Raw genomic sequence first — 12,286 nt, forward strand, 5'->3', positions numbered from 1 at the left:
ACCGAATGGGTGGTGTCAGAAATATCGGCGATATCAGCATATATACTTTGGCATATCACCAAACCTTACTCAACCCTGGATATTAGTATATCTTAATATCATGAAAGTGTATTAAGACATTGACATGAATGACCACATCGGTGACATCTCAAAAGCATGGTGACAACGCCAAACAGTATGATGATGTCGACATCGCTAATTTATATTAACCTTCCAAAATTGCGACATCATACCAGTCCAGAGTCCAGAGATGAGCAATTGAGCATGGAATACGATCTAGAAAGACAGGATTTGTGAAATTTTGCTGGATTAGAATAGACGCTTGCGTGACCTTTGACACGAACCAATCAGGTTGCAGCAGGATGTAAACAAACATCAAGCCCGGGCAAGCTTACTATTAGGATGTAAGATAAGATTGTTTTCTAAATGGATTAGGATTAGGATTAGATTGACCGATTTTCGGGGAGATTGATGTCCTGGGGCGACAAAGTTTTCCGTCTTACCAAAGTTACTTCATGTATTCGGTATAGGATAGGAATGACCAATGTCACTATGGAGGTTAAAGGGGCACTGCACTCTAAAAATGATGTGATCTCAAATTGAAGCGCAAAACGAAAAAAAATTGACATGCCACCCTATTTCTTGTCGCTTGCTATTTTTCTATACTATCTTATTTATTTTTCATTCAGTGTGCATGCCTCCTCTTTACATCGCATAGGCCAGGGGTTCTCAGCCCTTTCTTGGCCGTGGCCCATTTTCCGGTTTGAAAATGTGCTGTGGCCCACCTCTTATCTCTAGTACCCGGTCCAGGGCTTTTGGGCGACAAAATATATCCTGTCGTGGGCCTCAATGAGTAAAAGGTGCAGCAGAGGTACTTAGCTTCTGATGATCCGTTCTGTATGATGCACCTGTACTTCTTGGGGCGTAAAGTGAGCATATAGAAGATATTATATCATTAGAGGGAAATCACGTGATTGTAATGCCCAGGTTACTTTGAATACTGCGCTAGTTATTGACGCACCAACAATAACAAATTCGCCATAGGCATTTGGGCGTGACAATCACATTATTCTGCGAGTGTTTTGACATATGTGAGGGCACAAACACGAACGACATTTTGTTGAACAGCATTTCTGTCCTGCTGACCCTGTCAATGTGGCGCAACGAGTGACGATCGATATACTGTATATGCGCTTAGTGAGGCGTAGAGCGAGCGATAGCGAAGCGATACGCCGCCCTACACAAGTGACGAAGCACAATCGACTGATTGGCTTTACATATGTGTGGGCATTAACACGAACGCCATTTTGTTGAACAGCATTTCTGTCCTGCTGACCCTGTCAATGTGGCCCAATGAGTGACGATCGAAATACTGTACCCGTGCTTAGTGAGGCGTAGAGCGAGCGATAGCGAAGCGATACGCCGCCATTCACAAGTGAGGAAGCGCAATCTGTGATTGTGATTTTTTCCCCCCACCACCCTATCAGCGGCGCGCTTTCACGTTAAAAACATTAACAACGATTGAGGTGAGTGTACGTGTCTTTACCGTCGCTGTTACCGCAGATGGATGCAGTGTGATTGACGAATTAACATATAGTTATGTTACATAGTGGATGGCATCAGATACGTGCGTTTACATTAATGGTATACGTTGTGGATATCGTCGTACCATGTCGCGCTTTCCATTACATCACTAGTTGGTTGCCATTTAAGTCGTGAAACTTTGATGTAATGCTGTATATCATACACGGATCATATACGATATCAGTAATCATTATAATTGACACATTAATCGTAACTTTGTCGTAATATCAGATTCTTTAAATACGTACGTAATCAGGCGACATCTACATTTACGTACTCGGCTCTGAATACATTGTCATATCGAGTATCCCGTCTACCTTGCATGTCGCATTTCAGTAACATGTTTGTAGTGTAATGTTGATGTAATGTATACGAATAAATATGCTCACTAGCTCTCTATAATGCGGTGCTGGAATGACTCGACTCATCGTTTTCGTATGAATTGACCTGACTCGGCGCATCAGAAAGGTGGATTGACTCGCGACCGGCTTCGAGTCATCACAAGAATGGTTGTTAGTGCGGAGATAGTTTGTACTTAACGGGCATATTATCAAACCTTGATAATAATGACATTTTAATTTTGTCAGCTGATTGATGTGAGAGGTACATGGCTCAACTCCTAATATTATGTCATAATCATTGTTCCCTCTAACCTGCGCACGTGCACAAATGCGCAGTGTTGACACGGTGTCTGCGCTCAGAAAATATAGGGTGCGAACAAATAATTCGAAGTTATTATTTTTTATAGTCGCTATGCACTGTTTTCCAAGGGTCTGCGCAGTGCGTTGGGGAGTGTGCGGAGACTCGTCCAAAATCGGAGTGGACATTGGTCATAATGTCGACTATTATTCGAAATAAATGGCGACCAGTACCCCATATAAATGGCGACCACGAACATATACAAATGTCGACTATTATTCGATTTAGACTAAATGGCGACCAGTACCATATATAAATGGCGACAACGAACATATACAAATGTCGACTATTATTCGATATAAATGGCGACCATATTCATACATAAATGGCGACGGCGAACATCTACATATGATGAGATCGCTTGCAATGTCAACCACACCCATCTATACCCTATAATGTTACCTACGGAGTGACCAGTCAATCTCATTTTAATAGTTTTGACTCTAGTCCAGTCGATACATGCTAAATTCAACAAGGCCGAGTCCAAGTCAGCGAGCGGTGGATTGACTCCGTGTCATGGTATTACGTCTTCATTTCGAGTCCAGTTCATTATGTTGACTGCTCAATGTCTAGTTAAAGTATCGTTAAAGCCACTCTGTATAACTATGCTCGGTGATATCGAATGGTTCGCATTGAAAATAAACTGGTATTATTCAGTTTTGATAGTCCTTTCACCCTGTCAATTACCACTGCCACTAACAGAAATCCTGGTAGTTTGGTTACTTTACTATTATACGAAATGACGATGAATTTTGGTGTTGGCCGCCTATGTCTCGAGTCATATGACTTGGTCCAAGTCATGCGATTTGACCCAGTGTCCAGTTGAGTCATTACATATATTGACTCGAGCCGTGCCTATAGTCCTTACCGTATGCTAAAAAATAATTTGAGTAAAATGCCGACCGCGAACATATCAGTGTTGGGATGACTCGAATCAACTTTTTCGTATGACTTCACTTGACTCGAGTCACTTCGGAAAAATGGATTGACTTGACTGGGAGCGTCAAAAATGTGCATTGACTCGTTACTCAGAGCAAAATTTACGAGTCAGTTTCAAGTCATCAAGTAAACGGTATCGAGTGAATCACTATATATTGTGTATGTTCAGATTGTTCGAGATACGCCAGTTTCACTTGTGAAAGCAACCACTCATTCACTGATTCGACGTTACACTATCCTCCATTGTTGATCACAAATAAATTGACCGCAAACTAAACGATCACAGCTTACGTTGTCGAAGTTGTAGTAGAAGATTAATCTAAATAGCAATGTGTCTCTGTTTCTTAGACGGATCAATGCTTACGTTGCGCAGTGCTCACATTTACCAACCCTCTTGTATGATTTAAATCGAACAAATATAGTTTGTGCGTTTATATTCTCACGGGTGTGTAGTTGGGTAGTGTATTAGGATATTGTACCATATAAATTTATTTCAACTTCTCGAAGCTTCGTATTAGGTCCTATATTTTGGCTGATAATAACTGACTGTAGCATGTAGCTGTACAGTTTCTCACATTTTTCATGAGCAGTTCTACGTGTGCGTGAGGGATACAACGTCTTTTTGCTTGTATATTCAACTAGATATTCGTTTTTAATACAAGATAAATGATCAATTAATCTGTCTTTCACACAGCTAGCAAAATGATATGACTTAGAATCGTCACTCATATTTCGAAAATTAAATCTGACTGGAATTGTGATGTGACTCGTGACTTGACTTGACTTGACTTGACTTGACTTGACTTGACTTGACTTGTCTTGACTCGACTTGATCTGACTCGGCTTGAATCGAGTCACATCCAACAAACGACTGACTTGACTTGACTCGAGTAAACTTTGAAAATCTATTGTCTTGACTTGACTCGAGTCAACTTTAAAAATCTATTGTCTTGACTTGACTCGAGTCAAAATCTGCAATGACTCGAGAGGACTCGTGTCTTAAAGGTAGTGACTTGATCCCAACACTGGAGCATATACAAATGTCAACTATTAATCGATATAAATGGCGACCATAATCATAATGGCGACCGCGCACATCTCAGTATGCTGAGATCGCTTGCGATGTCAACCACATCCATCGATACCCTATAATGTTACCTACGGAGTGACAAGTCAGTCTCACTTTAATAGTTTCGGCAAAATATAACTATATATTCATGCTTAAACCTTCGAAACTGCTACATGACTGAAATTGTGACTTGACTCGTGACTTGACTTGACTTTACTCTACTTGAATCGACGCGAGTCACCTTCAAAAATCGAGTGACTTGAGTTGAGTCCAAATGTGCAATGACGCGAGATGACTCGTTACTCGAAGGTAGTGACTTGATCCTAAAACTGCTGAAATGTTACCTGCGGAGTGACAAGTCAGTCTCACTTTAATAGTTATACTGTAGTCCAGTCGCGTCATGCTCAATTCAACACCGAGTCAAGGCCGAGTCCAAGTCAGCGAGCAGTGGATCGACTCCGTGTCATGGTATTACGTCTCGAGTCCGACTCCAGTTCATTATGTTGAATGCTCAATGTTCGGTTAAAGTCTTGTTAAATCCAATTTGCATAACTGTGCTTGGTGTTACCGAATGGATCGCATTGGAAATATATTAATATTGCTCCTTCCAACAGTTATGTATCCTTGTCCACGACAACTGCCACTAGCCGAAATCTCGGCAGTGTGGTTATTTTAATATTATAAGAAACGATGATGAAATATTGGTGTTGGCCGCCGGTGTATCGAGTCATAGCCTATGACTTGGTACTATAGTCATGCGATATGACTCATGGACAAGTTGAGTCCTTACATATATTGTCTCGAACCGTGCCTAGCCTTTACGTATACTAATAATTGAATTTGATTCAAGTAGAGTCATGATAAAATCGCGACCCGCGTCGAGTCATCACAATACTAGTGGTGCATGCGGATATGGTTTGTACTTAACGGGATTAAACTCAAGCCTTGATAATATTTAAATTATAATTTTGTCAACTGATTGCTGTGAGAGGTACATTGTTCCGACTCCTAATATTAGTTCATAATCATTGCTACCTCTAAGTTGCGCACGTGCAGAAATGCGCAGTGCTGACACGGTCTCTGTGGACATAAAATATAAGTTGCGCACAAGTAATCCGTAGTGATTTAGTTTTTTAGTCTTTACGCACTGTCCTCCGAGGATCTGCACAGTGCGTTGGTGAGTGTGCGCAGACTCGTCTAAAATTGAAGAGGACATTATCATAATGTTTACTATTATTCGATATAAATGGCGACCAGTAGCATATGTAACTGGCGACCGCAAACGTATAAAAATGTCAACCATTATTCGATATAAATGGCGACCAGTAGCATATATAACTGGCGACCGCAAACGCATAAAAATGTCGACCATTATTCGATATAAATGGCGACCGGTATCATATATAAATGACGACCATAATCATATATAAATGGACACCGCGAACATCTATACATGCTGAAATCGCTTATAATGTCAACCACCTACATCGATACCCTGGTTGCGAGTAAGGCTATAGTTTATTCTTAACGGGCATATTACCCAAAATCGATGCTAATCACATTTTAATTTTGTCACATGAAAGCTGTGAGAGGTATATTGTTGCGATACGCAATATTAGGTGTGAATGTCGCCTATAGTATTCGATATAAAAGGCGACCAGTTTTTAATATAAATGGCGACCATGATCGTATAAAATGTGAGCTAATAAACGCATTCAATATGGACCACCCCCAAAACAATGTTGTTCATGGTCTCTTACGTGAGGCGGTGTTGGGATTAAGTCACAACGTTCGATCATGAGTCATCTCGAGTCATTGCACATGTTGACTTGAGTCAAAACAAGTCAATCGATTTTCGAAGGTGACTCGAGTCAAGTCAAGTCACTTGTTTTTTGGAGACGACTCTAGTCAAGTCAAGTCCATCGTTGTATTGCTCATGCACACCTAGAACTGCCATTGAAATACATGAGTAGCTGTATAGCTACATGATACAGTCTGCTATTATCATCCGAAATACATAGGCTGGTAGACGAAGCCGTGAGAAGATTATGTATATTGATACGGTACAATGCACTACCCAATCACACATCCATGATAATATAAACGCACAACCGTTATTCGTTCGATTTAAATTATATAAGAAGGCTGGTTATGGTGAGCTATTCGTAATATACTCACTGAGACATCCAAGAAACAAAGGCCCGTTGCTATTAGATTAATCTAATACCATTACGACAACGTAAGCTGTGATCATTTCGTTTGAAGTAAATTACTTTGTGATGTAACAAGGGAGGAACAGCGAAACGTGCGAACAGTGAAAGACCGGTGCTCTCACAAGCGACACCGGCGTATCGCGATCAATTCAAACACACATAAGACACGGTGATTTGTTCGACACTTTTACCTTGATGACTGAAATTGACTCGCAAATTTTGCTTGGAGTCACGAGACAATCCACATTTCTTAATCGTCGAGTCAAGTCAAGTCATTGTTGCAAAGTGACTAGAGTCAAGTAAAATCATACGGAAAAGTTGACTCGAGTCATCCCAACACTGACGTGAGGTTGGTTGTTGATATGTATGGTATCAATACCACAGGTCGGCTAATAAGAATATTTCTCATTGATTCTTACGCAAGATTTTAATATCTCGAGTCGTCATGACTCGTCTTGAGTCCAACTCGACTCACGAATTTGTTGGAGACTAGACTTGACTCTAGTCATTTTATCGAATGCGTAAAATGACTCGACTCGACTCCAGTCAATTTGTGTATTGACTCGACTTCTACTCGGACAAGGAGGTGTTGAACAGCATCCCGCCGACCGTCCGACAGTCCACAAGCATGTCCACATTCAAGTCGAAATACAAGCAATTGCTACTAACTAAATACTAGTCCATCCTTAAGATTACCGGACCACTACCGACCTATCGATCTCGCTTTCCATGACATGCCGCTCCATTTCTTCTAGCTTTTTTCTATACTATCGTCCTTACTTTTCGTTCAGTGTGCATGCCTCCTCTTTACATCACATAAGCCAATGTCAATGTATGATTCCATATATTACTCCAAGTCGCTTCGACACCTTCCTATCTTTTCATTGTATCGCATATTAGTGGTGTATTGAACTGATAAAAAATGCTAATAAACCAATGATGATGATGAACTGGATTGATATCAAAACGGAACAATGAACACACTCGACTCGACTCGAACCCGAATCACAGCACTAAATGTCTAGGACTCACCCTCTATTCACGGACATGGACTTGACTTGGTGGAGAATAGAAATTAACTCCAGTTTACTCGAGTAAAAACTTTAAAAGTGATATGGACTTGTGACTCAAACCTTGTGACTTGGTTACAACTCTGTTCTTACGCGAGGGCATATTTATGGATAACTAGCAGACATCATTACGTCAATCGTACTTTTCATATCATACACGATATGAACTTTGGACACTTGTATCTGTGGTTAAAATATAGATATGGTCTCAGCACCCAACGAATTCGATATCGCAAGAATCGTGGAAAGATATATACAGCTTATTAAAGGAGAGGTTTTCAACCTTTCGATCGTTAACCAATGTTGCTGACCTTCTTGATTTGCACGCAACTGGGTAAGTCATAATAAAAAACCCATACATGGATTGCTCAGGAACCTGACGTAGACTCATCATGGACAAAATCATTTGGCAGAAATTAGCCTGCAGAAATTGTTAAGGTGGTATTCCGGGACCACATTTTATCGAACTACAGTGATCATACACTTATATATATATACGGATGGTTCGAATATATTGTCATGATGTGGATATGCCGTATACATCCCTCGGCTAAATGTAAAATTGTCTGCGACGATTCCTAAATGTTGTTCAATATTTATGTACAGTGCATATGCCATCAAAGATGCATTATCATGGCTTGAAAAGAACACGCAAAGTGAAATTGCTAAATTAGGTGACAGTTTGAGTGCCCTAACCGCCATCGCCAATCATGGATCGGTCAAGGACTACGTTGTGAATTATATATTAGAATACATTGCAAAACTTTAAAATAACAATAATTCAATCACGTTCATCTGGATATCTGGGCATGCTAATATTCGTGGCAACGAAATCGCCGATCAATTAGCCAAAGACGCTGATTCGCGAAGGGAGGAATGGAACAATCAATTATTACATCTTCGTGGTGCACTGTTTCGTCTTAGAAACGTCTTGCAGATGTGAATGGGAACAGACATACCAAAGCACTGAGACCGGAGAGCGTATATGAATCTGTGACCATCAATTATACCGACGAAATAGCTCAAATTGGAACACGGCAAATAGACGTAATTCTACTGGGATTAAGAAGCGGCCATTGCAGACTGAATCAACATCTGCATAAGATCCGTTGTTATGAGACTCCACCATGTCAGCAATGCAAAGCAGAAGAATATGTAGAGCATTTTATGTTACATTGTGAGATATATCAACATCTAAGGAGGGAGCTACATCATGCTGCTCGAGTGAGCCGAATAAATTGGGAATTGAAAGACGTTGTAACAGATCCAACGAAGTAGGATGATGTTGTACAGTTCGTGATATCTTCGGGACGGTTTATATAGTATAGCTAAAACATGTATATCCAATATTCATATAACCAAATATGTTTATGTCGTGTTTGTATATTGGCGGCTAGCTCCGTATATTTAATGTGCATGTTGGTAGACCAAAAGTCCTGGGCGATACTGAATATATTCGGATAATGCAAATTTATTGTAATAACAAGTATAGAAGTGGCGCACCAAACCTGTGCCGTGATAAGCGCCACCATCACGATATTAATAATGAAACCTAACATCGGTCTTGCCGTCTGAGTGTCTAGTCATGCGAAATGACTCGAGTCCAATTCGGGTCAACAAAGATATTGACTCGATTCGAGTCAGTTCCGTCTTTGCAGAAAATGACTTTAGTCAATTTGAGTCATCAATAAATCGCGTCTCTAGTCGATTCATTACAACCTCGGTTGTGACTAAGTCTATTTTTCATACTTAACGAGCATATTATCCAACATCGCTACTACTTACATTATATTTTTTGTGAGATAAGTGCTGTGAGAGGTGCAGTGTTCTGATACGTATTATTAGGTCCGAATGTCAACTAGTATACGAAACAATTGGCGGTATGAAATAGGAATCTATCGATCACGTCCGTCTCAGTAACTAATATTGTCCTCACTGGACATTCTCGGTCGTGTCCATATTTGGCGATGTCTATTTTCGGTAAATTCCGTTCTTGGTAATGTACTTTCTCGATGGTGTCAATTCTCGGTAATGTCCACTCTATGTTTAGTTCATTCTCGGTGGTGTCCATTCTCAGTATTGGATCCTTATTGGTGAAGGGCGACGTGTCGCTACGCTTCGCTCGCTCCACGTCTCACGAAGCTCTTATGATATTATCTGTTAATCAAGGTATTGAATTGCAATGTGAGGCGTTGAACGATAGGATCGCAGCGAAACAGCGCCCGACAAATATAATTACCATGCTCGGTCGTGTCCATAATCGGTATTGTATATTCATGGTGGTGCCCATTCTCGGCAATGTCCATTCTCAATATTTGCATTATCGGTAATGGTTTGCTTGGTATTGACACGTGCCCATCCTTATCGATGAAGGGCGACGTGTCACTACGCTCCGCTCCCGCCACGTCTCATCATTTTAAGCTGTTATTATACGTCAATTGACAATTTGATGCAATGCATATCCCTGCATTGGCCATTCTCGGTAATGTCTATACTCTGTGATGTCCATTTTCGGTAATCTCTGTTCTTTGTAATGTCATTTCTCGATGGTGTCAATTCTCGGTAATGTCCACTCTATGTTTTGTTCATTCTCGGTGGTGTCCATTCTCGGTATTGCCCATTCTCAGTATTGGATCCTTATTGGTGAAGGGCGACGTGTCGCTACGCTTCGCTCGCTCCACGTCTCACGAAGCTCTTATGATATTATCTGTTAATCAAGGTATTGAATTGCAATGTGAGGCCTTGAACGATAGGATCGCAGCGAAACAGCGCCCGACAAATATATTTACCATGCTCGGTCGTGTCCATAATCGGTATTGTATATTCATGGTGGGGCCCATTTTCGGCAATGTCCATTCTCAATATTTGCATTATCGGTAATGGTTTGTTTGGTATTGACACGTGCCCATCCTTATCGATGAAGGGCGACGTGTCACTACGCTCCGCTCCCGCCACGTCTCATTATTTTAAGCTGTTATTATACGTCAATTGACAATTTGATGCAATGCATATCCCTGCATTGGCCATTCTCGGTAATGACTATACTATGTGATGTCCATTTTCGGTAATCTCTGTTCTTTGTAATGTCATTTCTCGCTGGTGTCAATGCTCGGTAATGTCCATTCTATGTATTGTCCATTCTCGGCGGTGTCCATTATCGGTATTGTCCATTCTCGGTGGTGTCCATAATATGTATTGTCTATTCACCATGGTGTCCATTCTCGGTAATGTCCATTCTCTATAATTGCATTCTCGGTAATGGTTTGCTCGGTATTGACCGGTGACCATCCTTTTTGATGGGAGGAGACGTGTCGCCACATGCCATTGACTTTAATTGTTACCAGAGAAACGAACCCGATACCCATGTAACCGTCATATGCATGAATACCATACGATCAAATATATTCATTTATGTCGTGCGATAGAACATCCTTGAAAATGGCTAGACTTGACTCGAGTGTAGAGTCCCTGTAAGGACTGGAGATAGACTCTTATATATGGATATTATAGTATTGAGTCTTTATGTATTGTAGAAGCGCATAGTAAAGTCCATTCAAGAGACCCGAGTCGAGCCATATGACAAATATGCCAATAGCCATCCAAAAGTAGCGTAAACGGACTAAGTGTATCTAGAGTACAGATGATATTGGTGGGTGTATTGCACTAGAGTAGTCATTAAATCAAGTTGCAACCATGTCATCCACTACTTACATACGTATGTAATAGTTTAATCTAATCGCACGGTTAGCGCAACGACTACCACATTTAACAAGTACTAAGCGTAATATGAGATGGCGATGCCTTACCGTAGTATCTATATGAACGCTACGATACTAGGACCGGAGTAACATATACAATAGCTAATGTATGCAACACAAAGTTTGCCGCTATATTTCATTCAATACGTGCTACTAACTTGAACTAACCCCTATAATTATATAATATACCATTGCATTTCATTCTTACCGAGAAAGCGAACCCGATAACTATATGACTGTTATATACATTGCTGTATATCGTACGATAGGGATCCTTATTGGTGAAGGGCGACGTGTCGCTACGCTTCGCTCGCTCCACGCCTCGCGAAGCTCTTATGATATTATACGTTAACTAAGGTATTGAATTGTAATGTGAGGTGTTGCACGATAGGATCGCAGCGAAACGGCGCCCGACTAATATAATTACCCGCGATGTAATCATTGGTCGACAAATATAACACGCGCTCTAAGCACTAACTAAATTGTCGCCCTTATAGCCGTAAGGAATGCATGGGCGATTTTCGATTGCTCTAAAAGTTTACCGATTTTCTCTAAATGTCTCATTTAGATTTAGAGGAATATATCCCCAAAGGCAAAATATGTATGAGATTTGTCGACATTTATAACCCTCGCCGGGCAGGATCGGGTCTTAAAGTCATAATCCTGTTCAATGCGTGGTAGTCCACGGCCCCGATATGCCTATTTATCTAAAATAAGGGCAATTTTCTGTTAATTTACTGATGATATTTAAATCTAGACCTCTAGGGACGTGAAATCGAGTTGAATAAATATCCTCCAACAAACGACCAACGAAATAATCTCGGGCCCCTTCGAGCTCCCCCAATTGGGGGTTCGGGTGCGGCAGTTACGACCCTGGTAGATCATAGGCTAAAACTCCTGTGTATATTATGATTGTCCGCTGCTCCATTCGCGTCGCGAAACACAATGATCAAA

General features: G+C 40.8%; 1 long non-coding RNA gene across 1 annotated transcript; it reads right to left on the minus strand.

Moving 5' to 3' along the window:
• Positions 1–8,725: 8,725 nt before the first annotated feature.
• LOC145436053 (uncharacterized) lies at positions 8,726–11,983 on the minus strand. Its single transcript, XR_013914150.1, has 2 exons — positions 10,364–11,983; positions 8,726–10,281 (listed from the first exon to the last, which is right to left on the minus strand). It is a non-coding gene; the product is annotated as an uncharacterized LOC145436053 (long non-coding RNA).
• Positions 11,984–12,286: the final 303 nt, after the last annotated feature.

Source organism: Botryllus schlosseri, chromosome 3, assembly GCF_051294905.1.
Source record: "Botryllus schlosseri isolate E-star chromosome 3, Bs_hap1, whole genome shotgun sequence".
Taxonomy (NCBI): domain Eukaryota; kingdom Metazoa; phylum Chordata; class Ascidiacea; order Stolidobranchia; family Styelidae; genus Botryllus; species Botryllus schlosseri.